We start from the raw sequence: 20,052 nt of genomic DNA, 5'->3' as shown, positions 1-20,052 counted from the left end.
CAGGTGATATTTAAAAAAATTGGGGCTGATTCTTCTCTCACTTGCATTGGTGTAAATAAGGACTGACTTCACTGAAGTCAATGATGTGATAATGGTGCAAGTGAAAGGAGAATTATGCCAGTTGTTCACAGGAATGTTTTAGTTAAGGCACCCTGAGGAGAAGCTGGGAAGCATTTCACACTCTAACAAATCCTTCATTAACTACAGATCTGGAGGCTGTTAATACTTCAGTAAAATATTTTCAGCTGTTTATCTCAGCAGTATTATTTAATTCTGAAAGGAAAAAAGTTATGGCTTTAGGTAAATATATTGTGATCTCCATCTGAATGCGATTACAAAGCATCTCTAATGGATAAGCTTTCTAGAGGTAAAATAGGAAAGTAAGTAATGACCTATTTAAAACCACTAATCAAAATGAAAAACAACGTGAGTCAAAAGAGAAGAGCACAAGTATTCGTTACATTGTCTGACTTATGAATTGAGTCCATGGATCTATAATTTTTTGCAATATGTCTCATTCAGGCACAGCTCCAGTGGTTCTAAGGACACATCTCGTCCCTCAACACAAGAGCAAACATCAATTCAAACATCCATTGCTGAGGTAGTGGCTGACTATGATTTTTGTGTAGGGGTTCCTCATTTCCATTAACCCTCAGAGAGCTGACAGTTGGCAAGTGACTATCTGGGTTTTCAGGAGCCTGGCTGGAGCCATTTGATGAGCAGTTGAGGAGAGTTTCCTGAAGCAGTGATATTAGACACATTGGATCTCTTGGCAGTATGCCCACCTCTGCACTGTCAGTTATCAATATGACCCACAAGCCAGTGACCAGCAGGGCGGAAAATGGGAGTGCACCCCTGGGGCGAGAGAGACAACTGGCTACAAGCCAGAACAGGTGCTGATGGCGACAGGAACAGCAGCATGGGTGAGATGGGAGAGTAACGTGAGTGCATACACTGTGGAGAGGGGCAATTATTGTACAGAATCCTATCCTGGGGTGAAGTCTCAAGCGGCCGAAAGGTGACAGGAAGGTCATTTTAACCAACAAAACCATAAAGCAAAACTCCTGTTGAAAGAAAGCATGGAACCGAACCAAAGAAAAGATGCAAACTGAGTTTAGCCTAAAGGACGAGGACTGATTAGGGTACAGTATTGTTTTAGTAACAGACTACAATGTCCCTAGGCTGAGAGAAAGCGTGAAAATATGGGCCATTGGAAATTATTTATGAGTTGTTAAGTTGGACATAGCTTTTCGGGGAGCACATGGCAACTTCCTTAGAGTGAGGCAGGGAGCTGTGAGCATGGCAGGGCACATTCGTCAGCTTCATCTGGAGCTCAAGCTGTTGGCTTTGACCTATAAAGCCCTAAGGGTGACATTTTTTAAAGCACATTTTTTAAAGACTTAGCAGCCTAAGCCCCATTCTCAAAAGTGACTTAGGCAGTTAGGACTGGGCAACTTAAGACACTTCAGTGCTTTTTAAATGTTTACCCCAAATGTAAATCACAAGTGAGGCAAGGCAAAGGAGCATCTGGGTATGTCTACATGGCAAAAAAAAAAAAAAAGCCCTGTGAGAGGGAGTCTAGAGCCTGGGTCTACAGACTTGGACTCACACTACAGTGCTAAAAATAGCCATGGAGGGTACATCTACTCAGGGATAAGAGCCCAGTGGCATGACTGCAGCTGGCCTTGGTCAGCTGACTCAGGCTCACAGGGCTAAACACTGCTGTGTAGATGTTCGGACTCAGGATGGAGCCTGGGCTCTGAGACCCTCCACGCTTGAGGGTCCCAGAGCTTGGGCTCCAGCCTGAGCCTAAACATCTACACAGCAATTTTTCAGCCCCATAGCCCAAGCCCTGTGAGCCCAAGTCAGCTGACCCAGGCCAGCCATGGTTTTTTTTTATCCCCATGTAGACATATCCATAGACACCCAGACTTGGGCTCTGAAGCCTGAGGAAGGTGGGAGGTTTCAGATCCCAAGCTCCAGTCTAATCACAAATGTCTACATAGCTGCTTTTTGTGACATAGGACAAACCCCAAAGCCCGGCTCTGTAGATCCAGGCTCTGGGACTCGCTGCCATGCGGGGGTTTTTATTTGTTTGTTTGTTTGTTTTTGCCATGTAGCTATACCCTTTTGGATCAGTTGCTGGAACCCACAGGTACAGCATATAGTGGGCACACTCAAAATGTTTACTTTGGTGCTAGAGAGATTATCAGTTCTAGCGTTATTCTCCATTTTAACTACAAGGAATATTTCTGAAACCTTTTCAGATCTGGCCCTTAGGCACTTTAGAAAATGTTACCTAGATGACCACTGTATTTACCTGTCAGTGTATTTATGAACAGAGAGGTAAAGAGTGCTCCCCACCATTTAGCATCTGAAGAGACTCAATATGAAGATTCCAAGCTTTCTATTTAAATTAAAAAGAGAAAGATTTATTGAAAAGATGTACAGATACGAGTCAGCGCTTATGCAACTGCTTAACAGCAGAGTCAGCAATACAGCTATGGCATAATCTCCTTTGACACATTGTACAGTATATACCATTATCCATGGATAATTAGTAAATCTTTAGTTCCTAAAGAGCTTCTTTTTAACACTTTAATAGTTGTAACTATTTCATAGCTAAGAGAGCAACAATTATTTCTATACAATGAGAATAGAAAATATTACCCGTGGGTCTTAAAACAGAAATTTAATTACAAACTAAACAAGTGCATCACTTCATTCCTGAAAAAGATAACATTAGGTCTGGTCTACCCACAGATTTTGTACTAATATAGCTATATCTGCAAGGGATGTGATTTTTCATCAAAATGTTATACCACGACAACTCCTAGTGTCGGTAGAGTTATACAAGTACAAATTTGCCTTGTATCCATGCAGCTTTATCCCTCTTCCCATAAAGGAAGAAGTTATACTGGGCTAAGTACCTTTGCAGCAGTATAACAGTGTAACTAGGGAGACTGTAGTGTACTCTGCTGGTACAGTTAAAAAGATACAACTTACATTGTACACAAGGCCTGAATGACATTGGAAAGCAGAATCAAATTGTCTCTGGTAACAAATCAGGGTTTCACTACTGCAGCTTTTCTGTATATTTAATACCATTCTGTCCTTCATGCTGCAGTTATGGATCTTAGAGGAGTTTTTAAAATAGGGATTTTTCTATTCTGCTGAATTTCAAATAACTATTTTTTTGCCAAGGGTCAAAAGCGAAAGGAGAAACTTTATGCTGCTCTTGATCCTTGCCATCCAAAAAGTTATATGGCACATTAGTTCTCATTCGTCCCACAACAGCATGCTAAACTGTGTGTGCCCGTCATCTATTGTGTGTAGCCAGAGTAAGCACGTGGTCATATTTTTCCCTGCCTGGTGCTTAGTTTCTCATCTGCCTGCAACTGTAACACAGGCAGTGAGGCAAAAGGGGTTGGAAACGTATGGGTGCAAACATGTATTCCACTACACTAATTTTGTCTGTATGTGACTGAATATAGTTTGAAGGTTTCTTTCTTGGTCAGAATTAATTCACTGATCAATTCTGTTCTAAGGGAAGGAAGGACAGACCCTAGGACACTACCTGTCCATTACTTTTTACCTCCAGAAAGGAGGTGAAGTTTGGAGGTGAAGAACTGGTAGGGAAGCTCCACAAACTTTTTCTTCATTTCTGGTATAATGAGAAGATTCCAGAAGACTTGAGACACACTTACATTGTTACAATCTTTAAGAAAGGAGATAAGTCAGAGTGTGGAAACTATCGAGGCAGTGTCTTGCGATCTGCAGCATGGAAAATTATTGCCCATATCCCCTTAAACCAATTACTTCCCCTTGCTGAGGAAATATTGCTGAAATCTCAATGCAGTTTTAGACTATCCCACGGGACAACCAATATGATCTTCATTGCCCATCAAATCTAGGAAAAGTCTCGGGAGCAAAATCAGGACCTGTACATGGCTTTCATCGATTTGACAAAGGCCTTTGATTCTGTCAATCGCGAAGCCCTGTGGAAGGTGCTGGCCAGATTTGGTTGCCCTCCAAAATTTATTAAGGTCCTAAGTCTTCTCCATGATCAGATGACGGCCACGGTTCTCTGTAATGGCCTTGAGACAGAACCTTTCATTATCAAAACTGGGGTTAAGCAAGGATGCGTTATTGCCCCAACCCTATTCTCCATCGATTTAGCAGTCATTTTGGTCCCCGTTAAAGATCACCTCCCCAATGCAGTTAACATTCAATACAGAATGGATGGGCGGCTCTTTAATCTTTGACATCTACGCTCGAAGTCTAAAGTCCTCAGGGCATCCATTACTGAGCTTCATTATGCTGATGATTATGTCATCCTCACGCACACTGAGAATGACCTTCAGTCCACACTGGATTTTTTTGTACAAGCTTACTGAAGCCTAGGACTCACTCAATATTGAGAAGACTAAAGTGCTCTATCAACCTGCTTCAGGCCTTGCACATGACCAACCACAAATCACCACTGAGGGTCAGACTTTGGAGACAGTTGAGCACTTTTGCTACCTTGGTGCCAACTTTCTCAAAATGCAAAAATAGATAGTAAGATCCAGCACAGGATCCAGTGCGCAAGTGCTTCCTTTGGAAAATTGCTCCAATGCATTTTCATGGACTGTGACCTACAGCAGGACATCAAGATCCAGGTCTATAAGACAATTGTTGTTCCTACACTCCTCTATGGATGTGAAACCTGGGTGACCTATCGACAGCACCTGAAGAGTTTGGAGAGGTACCACCAATGATGCCTTCGTGTCAAGAGGCAAGATCGCCACACTAACGCCAGCATCCTCGCTGAAGCCAATGTCACCAGCATTGAAGCAATGATCCTCGTGCACCAACTTCGCTGTGTGTGGATGCCAGACTCTCACCTCCTCTACTCAGCTCGTCCATGGTCAGAGCTCCTGTGGTGGTCAGAAGAAACACTACAAAGACACACTGAAAGCGCATCTTAAGAAAACTGATGTGGATATCACAAGCTGGGAGGAGCAAGCCACCAACTGACCTCAATGGCACCACATCCTCCATCAGCCAGTGGCTCACTTCGAGGAGAAGTGCCTTGCCCTCAAAGCTGAAAAGAGAGAGAGGAAAAAGAAGTAACTTTCTCCCAGCAAACTGCTGGCCTGCCACAAAATGTCACACACACCACTTATGCCTGTTACTGCATATGCTAACGCCTGATGTAGTGCTCCAAGCTCTTTGAAAAGGTAGCCCATGCAGATGGTTCCATCTTTTAATATCCATTCTTAGATCAAGTCATGTTTTTTTGTATGTGGTTTTGTGGTATGAGTTTTTTTTTAAGGGGGAGGGTTGTGTGTGCATAGGGATTCCATTGACAATCAGACAGCAAACGTGTGGGCTGGAAAAAAATGTTCATATGTAGCTAGTTCTTACTTGTATAACCTGTTTGTTGTCCAAAAAATTAATAGAATCTTATTTAAACCCTTCAACGTTTACTAGCATTGTAGTTAAGTACAACCTAATTCCAGTCTAAGCAAGTGTGCCTTTCCAAGCAATAATGTCAGTATGACACAGTAGGACAAAAGTGGTGTTCACTTCCACAGCAGTCTCTTTGGTTTAGATTGATTGTCAGTACTTACAGCAGGCACTAAAAGGTATCACTGGGATCAAAAAGGAATTTGGAGGATAAGTTCATCGATAGCTGTTTGGTCAGGGATGCAACATGCTCCAGGTATCCCTAAACTTCCACCTGCCAGGAGCTGGGATGGGATGACAGGGGATGGATCACTCAAAATTGCCCTGTTCTGTACACTTGCTCTGAAGCATCCGGCACTGGCCACTGTCAGAGAGAGGATATTGGGCTAAATAGACCATTGGTCTGACCCAGTATGGCCGTTCTTATGTCCAAAAGGAATATCGAGAGGAAAAGGGCAGGAATAAAATTCTAGAAAGAGTATAATCATGCCTGCATCTGTAATTTTCACTCCATGCATCTGAAGAAGTGGGGTTTTACCCACGAAAGCGTATGCCCAAATAAATCTGTTAGTCTTTAAGGTGCCACCAGACTCCTTGTTGTTTTTGTGGATACAGACCAACACAGCTACCCCTCTGATTCTAGAAAGAGAAACTCTTTTTGTCTTCAGAGAATACTTTCTATAAGGGTGAAATGCCTAATTTTGCTAATGCTGGCAGGACTATCAGACCCATCCACTTAAACTGAAACCTGGTGCAAGCAATAGCTCACTCAGACACTGGAGTTTCTGAGGTCTGGTTCTGTGCATCTCACTGACTGAGCTGATGTGATATAACCAGGGCATGTTAGATGAGATTCATGTTATTAGAAGTGATGGTCCCCATCACTGGGTGTAGAATTATTATTAGGCACTGACAGAAAGTGCTATGAAGAACATCTAGATGAGGCAAAGTATTCATAAATTCTTTGTCTCCCTTTTCTTTTCTTCTGGTGTGGGATTGAAAGCAGTTTTCTCTGGACCATTTAATTAGCCTGTCAGTATATGTTTGGAGGCCCGCTAACTCATGAGCCCATAAGACTGATTTACGTTGTGTGATGTCACTACTGCCAAATGGAAGAAGAGAAACTTCAAATCAAAATCACATCATAGCAGAACCATAGGAATGTAAGGCTGGAAGGGACCTCTAGTCTTTCCCACCCCACCCTCATGCTGAGGCAAGATTGAGTCTATCTAGATCATCCCTGTCAAAATTAATACTGAGATGTTTCTTTGTATATATATATATAATAATATATATATATATATATATATATATATTTTATTGTACTGCCATGATAGTGCAGCTTCTTCATTTTGTACAGGACCCCCCCCCCAAAGGCCAAAAGATCAGAGAAAGAATAGAAACACATGCCACTGCCCTGTGATCATAGTACGACAGGTGTCTCCTGCTCTAGTTATAGGAAGAGATCACAGAATTATTGCAGAATTCTGAGTCAGTGAATTTTCATAGAGTCAAAGATATTAAGGTCAAAAGAGGCCATTACAATTATCTACCCTGACTTCCTGCATAACCCAGGCCAGTCCATAGACTTTCAGCCAGTAATTCCTGCATGGGGAGCATAACTTCTGGTTGAGCTAAAGCATCGCTTTTAGAAAAAAAAAACATATTTTAGTAATCTTTTAATTGGGCCCATGCTCTGCCTTGCCAAAAAAAAATGCTATTCAAAAATCCCCATTAGCCAAGTTTTGTTTTTTTAAAACTAGAAGCTTAAAGTTGGGCTCCAAAAAGGGAAATCTTCAAAACACCTAAGGGATTTAGGAACCACAGGTGCCAGCTTCCTCCTTGCCCTGAGGGTGCTCAGCCCCTGCTTCACCCAGGCCATGCCCCCGCTCCACTCTTTCCCCCAAGCTCTCACCCCGGCACCACCTCTTCCCACCCAGTTCTGTGTTAGGAACCCAAGATCCATTGGAATGAATTGCATGCCTAAATTCATTAGACACATCTAAAAATCACCCCTGATATCCATATTTAGGGGTGGGATCTTAACACATGTGCACACGCGCGCACACACACACACACACACACACACACAGCTAGCTCATATTAGCTTTCAATGAAAACTGGGTGCCTACCTCCTTTAGGCACTTCTGAAAATCCCACATTAGGCTCCTAAGTGTCCTGATTTTCAAAAGTGTTGTACCCTAGAGCTCCCATTGAACTCAATAGGTGTTGGAAGTACTGGGCGCTTTGGAAAACCAGACCCCTTATTTAGAAGCCCAACTTCAGGCTTCTATGTTTGGTCACACTTTCCCCTGTAAATGGCACTTGCGATAAGTACTTTGTACAAGTGTTTTAACCTTTTGCAATGTGGGGAGCCTGGGTGTCTCTGGCTTTTTCCTCATCTACCTTTCCAGTTAGCAAAAGAAACTGTGCCAATAACCTCTGGAGGTGTTCCACTCCTGCAGCTGTGTTCTACACACAGGGAATGCAGGAGATTATTTTCCTACGGTTCCTGTTTGTTGGCTCCCAGACAATATTCCAGTAAACTGAAGTTTTAGTTTTCCTTTGATATTCCCAGCTCCCAGCCAATCTCGGGGCAGGAGAAGAGACCGGGACCCTCCTACCACTTCCAGCTGAGCTCCCAGGTTTTAGGGTCACATTGTCCAAGGGGCAGTCAATTATGCCCAAGCAGCTGTTGTGTGCTATCCCTTGCACACAAATAACAATGTATGAATTCCCACTCCCAGCTAGGCCTGTAGTGTAATGTGCTTTGAGAGCTACAGATGAGAAGTGCTATATAAAAGCTAAATATTATTATTCTAAAAAGCACGGGTACCTTGCCTACAGAAATGTTTGTGTGCAACAGATATGCATGGATACACCAAGAGAGGCCACATTTTGAAAGTTTGACTCTTAACATCGACAAGATTCATTTCCTAGTGCCACAGTTGTATAATTTCTTTTATGAAGTGATGACCTCTTCACCAGCTGGGACTGACTCAAAAATCCCGAGAGCTCAGGACAGTGCATTTGGCACTTAAACACAAGAGCGATAAGCACTTTAGAAATAATAGTGGAAGCTTAGATTAAGGAGAAAATACAGCTGCATGGAGAGTTTTAAAAAAGTGAGTAGGAGGTGAGGGCACTCAGACTTGAAGGAGGTGCTCAGCACTTCGCATTACCAGGCCTTTTACCAGAGTTTAACAGAAAATTTACTGTGTATTAGTACACCCAGATTACCTGCACCTGAGCACAATCATAATGGATTTTTGGCAACCTTATCAGACTTTTGGAAATTTCCTCTTACTTATTACATATCTAGCACCATGCATATGCATGGTGTTATCTCTGTATCCTTGACTGTGGTGTTTTACCCCATATCCATGCCATTGTACTATGTCCCTACATTAAGTGTATTTACAAGATCCCTCCAGCGCTGGCATCTACACTATGTAACAAAAATGATTAGGGGTATGGAATGGCTTCTGTATGAGGAGAGATTAATAAGGCTGGGACTTTTCAGCTTGGAAAAGAGATGGCTAAGTGGAGTATGATTGAGGGCTTTAAAATCATGACTGGTGTAGAGAAAGTAGATAAGGAAGTGTTGTTTACTACTTCTGATAACACAAGAAGTAGGGGTCACCAAATGAAATTAATAGGCACCAGGTTTAAAACAAATAAAAGGAAGTATTTCTTCACACAATGCACAGTCAACCTGTGGAACGCCTTGCCAGAGGATGTTGTGAAGCCCAAGACCACAACAGGGTTCAAAAAAGAACTAGATAAATTCATGGAGGATAGGTCCCTCAAGGGCTATTAGCCAGGATGGGCCGGAATGGTGTCCCTAGCCTCTGTTTACCAGAAGCTGGGAATGAGAAACAGAGGATGGATCACTTGATGATTACCTGTTCTCTTCATTTCCTCTGGAGCACCTGGCACTGGCCACTATTGGAAGACAGGATACTGGGCTAGATGGACCTTTTGTCTGACCCCGTAGGGCCATTCTTATGCTCTTATGTAAAGAGGACCAATATTATGTTGAACTCCTCATCAGTATGTCTACATGTAGCAGATGGGATGAAAGAATACATAGAATTTAATGTGTCAAAATGCATTCTGTACTTATTTAACAATAAGTTATTAAGGAATCGAGGGACAGGGGTCTGGAGTTGGGAGCTGATAGCACATAAGCTCTTTTTTTAGGGTTTACAATACATATTATAAACATCTATAATCTTCCCTCAGCTCACTCCTCTCCTCTTTTCAGAAATATTTCCTCACTACCAAGCACCATTGAAAAAACCATGTTCTACCTCCCAAAGAACAATGGGGCTCAATTATTTTACACACACACACACACACACACACACACACACACAGAGAGAGATTCCCCGAAAGGGTAGTTATCTTACCCAGATGATCTGTCAGTCATATGGAAATAAAATGACCTTTTCCAGCTTATTTTAATTCCACTTTAATGAACTGAATGGAATAACTAAAAGTGTTCCTTTATCTCAGTGGCATTCAAAGCTAGGGATGGGTTCTGACACTTATTGAAAGATGGAGTCCGATTTTATCCAGGATCTTTTACAAAATGGTGAAGTGCACCTTAATACAGAGCCCATTGTGCTCTTGGATGTTTCTCTAACAGATCTGCTCTAGGAATTATTTTTGGGGTGTTCTATGGCCTGTGTTTACAGGAGGTCAGACTAGATGACCACAATGGTTCCTTCTGGCCTACCAATCCTCTCTTTTACATTGGGTTGGAGGGAGTTCCATTTTTCTCCCTCCCTAGGGTGCTTAATATTTTCCATGCAGTCCCAGTACATCCAGGAAATGTACTCATCCATAGGGATGCTTCTGGTACATTCTGATGGAAACTGTGGCCCGAACACTTACAGAATCCAGCAGGGGACCTGAGGGAAAACAAGGCTTCTTCCTTGGGAATAAATACCTGAATATACTATAACATTTTCTGAAAAATTCATATCAAAAAGTAGAGTTGAAAATTGAGAGCCCAGCTTTTAGCATCACACATGTAGGGCCATTTCACAAGGATTTAACTTCTATTTACAGTGTTCAGGCACAGCAGTTCAGCTCAATTTTATGCCACAGCAACTTTACTCAGTACAGGTGTTCAGCTTTTGTTAAAATTCTGAATCAGTCTGTCCATGTAAAAACTCATTCCATAAAATAAGTATGCCCCTTTAATGTCTGGTTAGCATTACATGTACAGTAGCCAAGTAGATGCTGCACTTCAATTATTCAGAACCCCCCCTTTCTCCCTACATACTGTAGTAGTCACTATTTTCCCCCATAAGTTTACCCAACTCAGAAAGGGACAAGAGGTTGTGAAGACACAGCACAATGCTTCACTGTAAAATATGCCACTGAAACAAAAAGTAATTGAAAAAGTGGACAAGTAAATCAAATGTATCAACTGCAGCAGCCTGAAGATGATCTTATCAGGTCCTCCAGTGCCAATTTTGGAAGTGAGCAGTGCTGAGTGTTAGGAATGCAGTGTATTGTGACATTACTCAGGGTACAATCTGGACTGTTGAACAGCTATGCCCCCTTAATTCTCTAGGCTGAGGTGCCTTTTACACTGCTATGCTGTCAGAATAGCCATTCCTGGCTTGCTCAGCTTTCAGCATGCAAATTAACGCCCAGCTAAAAACATAAGATCTCTGACCAGTCACTCATGAATTACATACAAAATGACACCCACAAATTCATAGTTCCAGCCTTGTTCCCCCAGAAATGTGTGTCTTGTTCAGTAGTGTGCTGGACAGTACAATGCAAGCTCATAAAAAGTCCATTTAGAGGAAAATGATAATGCACTAGATTTGTTATCCCAAATGGAGTTTCCTCACACACTTTAATCCAAATACACTGGTTAAGATAAAACAATAAGATAAGTGTATTAACTACAGAAAGATAGATTTTAAGTGATTACAAGAGATGCATAAAAGTCAGTTTTGGTTACAAAAGAAAATAAAAAAAAGAGTAATACACATGCTAATACCTAATGTAACAAGCTAAGTGAACTTAAAAGCAAAGGTTTTGTCTCACCATATGCTGCTGTAAATTTCATAGGCTGGCTCTCCTTTCAGCCTGGCACCACTCCCCTTAGTTCAAGTTTTTTCAGAGTCCTTGATGTCATGAGCAGAGAGAAGGGAAATCAAATGTTTTCCTCCCTCTTTATAATTCAATTCCTTGTGCTAGAAACATCCTTGCTGAGTCATGGTGACACACAGTCCATTGTGAATGTGAGGTTTGAACTGCCCCTGTGATTAAATGTAAATTTCTTGTTTACACCTTCTCCCTGCTGGAGGATGGCCACTTAAATAGGTAATGGCCTGTTAACACCTGTCTGGGATGCTAGTATGTCTTGGTCTCTGAAAAACTGGTTTGTGGGTATCATGCAGAATTACAACATATTTCAGTAATAATCATACAGTAGAATCTTATAACTTCACATACAGTGTTGCTACACATATTTTAACAGGATAATGATATTCAGCAGATTCTGATTTTTCAAATGATACTTCAATAAGGCATATTTTGTACAAAATATGTATCATAGACTTGTAAAAGGGATGACCATAATAGTATAGACTGTCACATGTATATTTGGGCTTTGTAGAAGAAGGGAGAGACTGAAAGACCCATAGCTATTATAGACTCACTTCTGGGAACAATTTGTGTGTGTGGTGTGTGAGAGAGAGACTAACCATTCGTAATAATAAAAGTCAGATCCTCAGATGACGTATTCTGGCACAGTTCCATAGATTTTAATGGAAGAATGCTGATTTACACCAGCTGAGGACCTGACCTTTGGACCTTACATAGCACTGTGGATGCTTTAGATGGGCAAGAATCACTTTTCTACCACTAAAACACAATCCGCTCTGGGGCAGGATCTGGCAGTTGTTTCACAGCTCACGGTAATGTTACAAAATAGTTTAGAGCAGGATATTAAGAAAAATATTACATGCCATTGAAACTGCAGTGGAAATTTAGATATAGAATATAATTTCCTGATTGAGATCACCAGCTGCACAGCCACCTTTTATACTATAGTCATGTTGCCAGTCTGCTTCAACAAATATTTGCCCTCAGCCCAACTCTTCTCTCACACTGATTTCACAGATGTATAAATCCACCAAATTCCATCCTCTTTGTGGAAGTAGATCCAAGACCAATGAGGAAGGTGTCCTGTTAGACACATCATGTCATCTTCCTCAGAAATGAGGAAATGTGATAATCCCACCCCACCCTCGCAACCGGAACACAAAATCCTTCTCAAAAAGTAACCAGATAACCATTTAATAGCCTCCAAAACACATCTCTTTACAAGGGGGGAAAACATTAAAAGAAAAGAAACTGTCAATCACAGTACTAAATTATAACTGGATATAATGCCCCTTGCTTGCTGAAATCCTGTAGTGCACATATTGCAAGCACCGAATTAGACTTCTAGGAAAAATCTTAAAAGCATTGTTGTTTCTCTCTGTAGCGTCAAGCTGTCCTTCATGACCCTTCTCTTAAGAATGAAGAGTGGTGTTTTGTCAGCTCTTCAGCTCCATCCCATGTAGAGGATGATTCTTTTCTCTCTTGGAGTGGTAGATATAGGAAGATTTTTTTCTCCCTGTAACAATTTACTTTTAATTAAAATGTGTATTTCTGGACAATCCAGTTAGCTTGGAGTTTTTCCTATGTATGCAAACTAATTTCCTTCACATTTTTAGCCCAAAAATATACACTGCCTTCTCTATTTCCATTAGCCATAAGGGTAGGGACTCCAGGTCGGGGACAGTGTTAATTTTGTGCCATGTACAAAGCAAAGCGCAACTTTGCGTATGCTTAGCAAACAAACAATTATAATAAATCCTATTCCCTCGTTTGATTTCTGGGAAGGCAACAAGAATGTGGGCGTTGTCGTTGCAGTATGAAACAACACAATCAATGTATACTTTTCATTTGGAGTGCACTTCTTTGTACTACTCCTTCCAACTCCTGCATTAAAGACTCAGCACTGAAACTGTTTCCTCTATCCATCATTCAGAAAAATAGCACAGGTAAGACTGACAAAGAATACGGAACTATTTTATAACCAACTGGAGTTGGAAACCATCTCTAACTAAATTAAAGATTAGCCACTGGGAATCACTCCCATTATTTACAATCTCTAGCTAAAGTGAGCTGTGGTTTTGCAAGGACCTTCAGCTAACCTGCCATGGCTCTCTTTCCAACTATAAAGCTCAGAATTTTCTTTAGATCTGATGTGGAGGAGGGGAAGTTAATCTTGAAATAAAGAAGGATTATTTTTTTTCATGCAGGGTGGAGGAAGCATCTGTTCAGTTAATAAATGTAAGTCTACAGTTGTCAATTGAAATAGTTGCAGAATATCTATCCTCACAGCTGGAGAATGTTTACTCTGACAACTTCATCCCCAGAACCAGCTATGCAAATGTTGACTCATTCAAACAATCAGGAGAAAGGGAGACTTACAAAAATCTTAGAGAAAGTCCTCTCCACAGGAAAAACCACACTTAAATTCTAATTACCTCATTTTACAGATCCTCTTCTGGGCCATCGACCCTTCACAATTTCACCTGCCAGTCTATTCAGCACAGAAGGAAAAGAAAAGCTGTTATCAAAAGTATAACACTCCTTCAAAAACTAAGGATTTGTCTACACAGGGAATTAATTTGGAATTAAGTAGGGTGTGACATTAAAGCAGAATAGTCACCCTTGATTAGCTCCCTGTGTACATGTTCTTATTCCAAAATAAGAGTACATTGTCCTGAATTAGCTTAATCTACTTCCAAAATGGATTAAATTCATTCAGAATAAGGCACTTTTATCCCAGAATAAGAATGTCCACACAGGGAGATCAGGAATAGTTAATTAGGAACAGCTATTCTGGAATAACTCTCCATGTAGATAATCCTTGCCTTGGAATTTACACACCAACCCCTGCACTCAGTGTGATGCAAACTGTTCTTTGGAGGCTGCTTCAGAGATTACAGGTGTTGTTGCAGTGTTAAAACATGGGACTATTTCCCCAAAGTTATACATAATTGTACAGACACACACAGTTTATATACATGTGATAGGAATTTTCTTCAGTTTCTTAAGACATCTCCTAAAAGCAATCCACACAGCACTGGTAGTTGGGATACTGCTGTCATAAGAAATATTAATTCTGTGTTAGTTTCCTTCTCTATGGACCCTAACTGTTCCATATAGTACTTAAGGTTGAAGCTAGATTCCCTACAGGATCCATGATGGATTTGGAAAACAAGGATGTGAAAACACTAGCTACAAGCTGACACCCATGTAAAAAAAGTTTTCTGGCCTTTCCCAGAACCAGCTCCTTAGGGGCAGCATGCTGGGATATTTCCCAAAGAGAAAGTCTTAGATATATTACAATTACTTTTAGCAAGGCTTCCCAAAAGCCAAAGGTTACTTGAACACATGAGGGAGGGACAGGCACCATATGCCCAGAGACAGACTTATGCGTTTTTCTTTCTGCCATTCCTCATATTTTGTCATATGCCTTCAGTGAAATTTTAGTAACATTTTTCCTCTGCTGGTGAGCTGTAACAATACAGTCCTTGGTACTCTGACATTGTAATTTGTTGCCATGACAATGACAGTGATATAATAAATTAAGCTACTGCGAGGTCTCTGTGCCTCCAGACAGAGGCTGCAGGAGAGTGGGGCATAGAAATTTGATTTAAAACGCATGAGAAAATGTGATTTTCACCCCCTCTCCTGCCCCCCCAAACCAGCAGCAAATATAGAGTAGCTGCTTCTCCCATTGAAATTAATGGCAGTTCTTCCATGTACATCAATAGGAGCAGCATAAGGCAGAGTTTGTCATGGAGATTATTATGCAGAAACAAGAGCTTGTGAGAAATAAAAACTGCTTTGCAATCCCATATTAAAAATCCTTTCTTGCTTTTTGGATTTTTTCTCTCCATGAAAATGAGAAGAGTTAAACATCTGAGCAATGAGATTGGGTGGTAATCTCTAAAGTATAACATTTTGTTTTTTAAAAGGACGTGTTTGGCTATTTTCCTTGATCAGGGAAGACAACCCCTCCTAAATAGGCTTTGTCAGTGATTATGGACCCAGTGATCACGACACAGTGATACACACGATGAGTGCCAAGTTAAACTGATCACTTAACAAGCAAAGGCCTTAAGACTGGATCCTTCAGCCCTCACTCACATGCATAGTCTTAAATCACCTGAATAGGTCCATTGAAATCAAGGATTAATATAAGTGAGAACTGGTTCCACGGTTGAGGATTGGGCCCTAAAAGAGACTAACTATTATCTCTGTCACCAACTATTTTCCTTTTCCATTATGTTAGTAAAAAGCTACATCCTTCGTTGTTTGTCGAAGTGTGACAAATGGATGGTCTTGGTCCAAATATCAAGAGACAGCAATCTACATGTCTGAATGATCGTCAAAATCAACACTAATTATCATTCTTCATAGCAGTTTCAGTGGAGAGATTGAAGGCTACATATCTAAGGAGACAAACTACCATTTCATTCTTAGATGTGAGCCCCTCTGTCTCTCCAGTTCAGGATTCAGTCACACTGTCAGGGTGGGTAGAGAAACTTGTAAGAACAAGACTGGCTTGACCCCTGCAAACAGCAACATTTTCAAAAGTGCTTAAGAGACATGTAGGCACTTCCGAAAAGTTTTCCATTGCTTGTGTTTGCAGGGCTCGCTGGTTTGTGTCCCTGTAAGCTGAGCACATTTGATATGGAAATCATTCAGGCCCAGATCCACAAAGGTACTTAGGCGCCTACGTCCCAGTTTTAGGCTTCACTGTGGTTTACAGAACTTCTGTTCAGCTGCTGTCTCATCTTGTAGGCACCTAAACTCACTCAGCAGCTAAATTTTCAGGTATAAGTTCCTTAAGTGCCCATGTTTCTGACTCTGGTCATGTGCACTGCTGCCTCTCTCTAGGCACCCAGATGCCTATCTTCTGCCTTAGACCCAGCACAATCCACAAACTGGGGGAAGATAGGCAGAGAAGCATCTCTCTCACCTGCCGGGCCTGATCTAGTAGGCATGCTCAGAGGCTGCCTACTGCCTCAGACTCCATTCAAAATCTGCCTGTGGAAGAGATGGTGGTGATGGTGCCCACCTTATAACTTTTAGCCTTATGGTTCGAGCACTCACCTGGCATATGGGAAAGCCAGGTTTAATTCTCCCCTCTGTCTGATGGGGAGAAAGGAGTCTTGCCACCTCTCAGGAGAGTGCCATAACCTTTGGGATATGTGATATTCTCATGTGAGATTCCCTCTGTCACTCCTGTTGAAGTTGTTCCACTTTGGATGAATACTTCAATAGCCAGAGAAAAGAATCACTCTATGGCCTGATGGTTAAGGCTCCCACCTGGGATGTGGGAGACACAGGATGCAGTCCCTGTGCTTCAATGGCTCTCTAATTAGTTATACAAAGTAGAACAGCTTCAACAGGAAACACTGACAGAGCCCATCATAGCTCAATAGTTAGAGCACTCCCTTGTAGAGGTGGGAGATCCATGTTCAAATCCTCTCTCCCCATCAAGCAGGGGGGAATTGAACCTGGCTCTCCCACATCCCTGGTGAGTGATCTAACCACTGGGCTAAAAGTTAAGGAGGGCACCACTACTGGCCACTTTGCATGGAATGGGGCAAGGTGCCTAACTCACTCTTACAAGAAAGAGCTTAGATGCCTAAGCTGCCTTAACTGCAGATGGCAGATTCCCAGTGGTGCATCATTAAGCAGGATTAGGCTCATCCTCTCAGCCTAGATTTAGGTACCCAACTCTGTCAGAGGCAGGGCTTGTTGGCATCTCCCTTTGCCTAGCTTAGGCGACTCCCTGCCTAGCATGCTGGCTTTTGTGGATTGCACTTTTGGGCACCTATCTCTCCCCATGTATTGTATAGGGAGCAATGGGGTTGAAAGGGCTAGTTTAAAATTGAGGGATGCCAAATAATTTTATTTAGTCACGGGGATTTTCTACATACCTCAGAGGACACCATGATCAAAACCAAGCAACAAATCACAATTACTAACCACGGCTATTTTATTATTAAAGAAAGAAAACATTAAACAAATGCAAATGACTGAACACAAACGATAAACTGGTTACTTACATTACAATCTCTTCTGTACGTGTCTCTATGGAGACAGCTTTTAACGGGGGATTATACCCCTGAGAGAGTGAACTGCCTTGAGGTGGGGAGCATTTTTCTCTTGGTAAATCAAGACTAAAGTATATTGTTTCCCAAATTATTGTGAATTCAGTTTTAGAATCTTATCAGACAATTTAAACTCCTTTAAGTATGGGCAAAACAATTTATTTAAGGGCAAGTAAAGTCTGTTTATTATTAATAATAATCTAAACAGTTGATTGCCCACTTTGCCTGGCTATCTTAACTAAATCCAATGGAATCAAAGAAAATATTTAAACCAGTTTCTTAGGAAAAGCCATTTCCAGAACTGTTTTAAAAAACAGGCTAATTATGAATATTAATAATCCTAAATCCAAGTAAAATCCTACTATCTTTCTGTTTCCCGGAGTTTAGCTCTGTCTCCTCTCCAGGAATACATGGTCTGACCACTTGGTGATTAACAGCAGAAACATTTAGTAAATTAAGTTACAACAGCCTTTCAATATTGCAATAAAATCATTACAGGAGTTTTAAACCTAATTCCCTGGCAGTGTTAGTTAATTTTCTCTCACCAATCCATGTTGAAGCTTAGGGGAGGTTTTACTTGGGGTGGTTTCTTCTGGAGACTTCTGTTTTCTTAGCTGTTTGAGGCAGCTTGCTTCTAGAGTGCTGTGTTTAAGCAAGGTAGAGGGTGGGAGGGAAGCAGTGATCACTTCAGAGTTTTTATGCCCTCTCCTTCCTAGTGTCATGAAATTAAAAAAAACACACCTCCTTCCGGCTTGTTTAGATTCAGAATTGGTTTCTGTCACCCTTGGTTTCATTGGCTTTGTGCCTTCAGGGTTGGCTTAGGTGATTTCTGAATAAGAAGTTTGTTTAATGAATATGCAACATTTCTTTAATTGCCTTTGTTTTTTCTTGGGGGGCAGGAAAGCATGAGATAAAGAGCTAAAAATAACTTTGAAAGTTCTTTTGTTCATCCATTCTCCAAGATATTCTTTCAATTTATTAGAGTTTGATAGGAAATGAAATTCTGTTTTCAAAGAGTCCAAACAGTCCTGTTCTTTAGAGAAAAGTTCTTAATTCTCAGAACAGTCTTAAAACTAAATAATCTTACAAAGCCTTTAGCTTAAATAATTAATCTTAATTTTTGGAGAGATGATTCTTGCCTTTTGCAGTTGGTTTAGGGCTAGCATGAGCACTGCCAGTAATTAATCAATTTCCTATTAATATACATTTTCTATAATTAAATGGCTACTTACACTAGTAATTAGTTTAGCATCAAATGACCTTGTAATATTTAGAACATAAGAACGGCCGTACTGGGTCAGACCAAAGGTCCATCTAGCCCAGTATCCTGTCTACCGACAGTGGCCAATGCCAGGTGCCCCAGAGGGAGTGGTCCTAAAAGGCAATAATCAAGTGATCTCTCTCCTGCCATCCATCTCCATCCTCTGACAAACAGAGGCTAGGGACTCCATTCCTTACCCATCCTGGCTAATAGCCATTAATGGACTTAACCACCATGAATTTATCCAGTTCTCTTTTAAACGCTGTTATAGTCCTAGCCTTCACAACCTCCTCAGGTAAGGAGTTCCACAAGTTGGCTGTGCGCTGTGTGAAGAAGAACTTCCTTGTATTTGTTTTAAACCTGCTGCCTATTAATTTCATTTGGTGACCCCTAGTTCTTGTATTATGGGAATAAGTAAATAACTTTTCCTTATCCACTTTCTCCACATCACTCATGATTTTATATACCTCTATCATATCCCCCCTTAGTCTCCTCTTTTCCAAGCTGTCCTAGCCTCTTTAATCTCTCCTCATATGGGACCCGTTCCAAACCCCTAATCATTTTAGTTGCCCTTTTCTGAACCTTTTCTAGTGCCAGTATATCTTTTTTGATATGATGAGACCACATCTGTACGTAGTATTCGAGATGAGGGCGTACCATTGATTTATATAAGGGCAATAATATAGTCTCAGTCTTATTCTCTATCCCCTTTTTAATGATCCCTAACATCCTGTTTGCTTTTTTGACCACCTCTGCACACTGCGTGGACATCTTCAGAGAACTATCCACGATGACTCCAAGATCTTTTTCCTGACTTGTTGTAGCTAAATTAGCCCCCATCATATTGTATGTATAGTTGGGGTTATTTTTTCCAATGTGCATTACTTTACATTTATCCACATTAAATTTCATTTGCCATTTTGTTGCCCAATCACTTAGTTTTGTGAGATCTTTTTGAAGTTCGTCACAGTCTGCTTTGGTCTTAACTATCTTGAGCAGTTTAGTATCATCTGCAAACTTTGCCACCTCACTTTTTACCCCTTTCTCCAGATCATTTATAAATAAGTTGAATAGGATTGGTCCGAGGACTGACCCTAGTGGAACACCACTAGTTACCCCTCT

The 20,052-nt window shown here is 41.1% G+C and overlaps 1 long non-coding RNA gene across 1 annotated transcript; it reads right to left on the bottom strand.

The window, feature by feature from the left end:
• Positions 1 to 11,296: 11,296 nt before the first annotated feature.
• Positions 11,297 to 18,380, bottom strand: LOC103307081 (uncharacterized). Its single transcript, XR_010599714.1, has 3 exons — positions 18,215 to 18,380; positions 14,022 to 14,077; positions 11,297 to 13,102 (listed from the first exon to the last, which is right to left on the bottom strand). It is a non-coding gene; the product is annotated as an uncharacterized LOC103307081 (long non-coding RNA).
• Positions 18,381 to 20,052: the final 1,672 nt, after the last annotated feature.

Source organism: Chrysemys picta, chromosome 3 (genome assembly GCF_011386835.1).
Source record: "Chrysemys picta bellii isolate R12L10 chromosome 3, ASM1138683v2, whole genome shotgun sequence".
Taxonomy (NCBI): Eukaryota; Metazoa; Chordata; order Testudines; family Emydidae; genus Chrysemys; species Chrysemys picta.
Note: the sequence above shows the minus strand (reverse complement) of the source record. Positions and strands in the feature narration are given on the sequence as shown.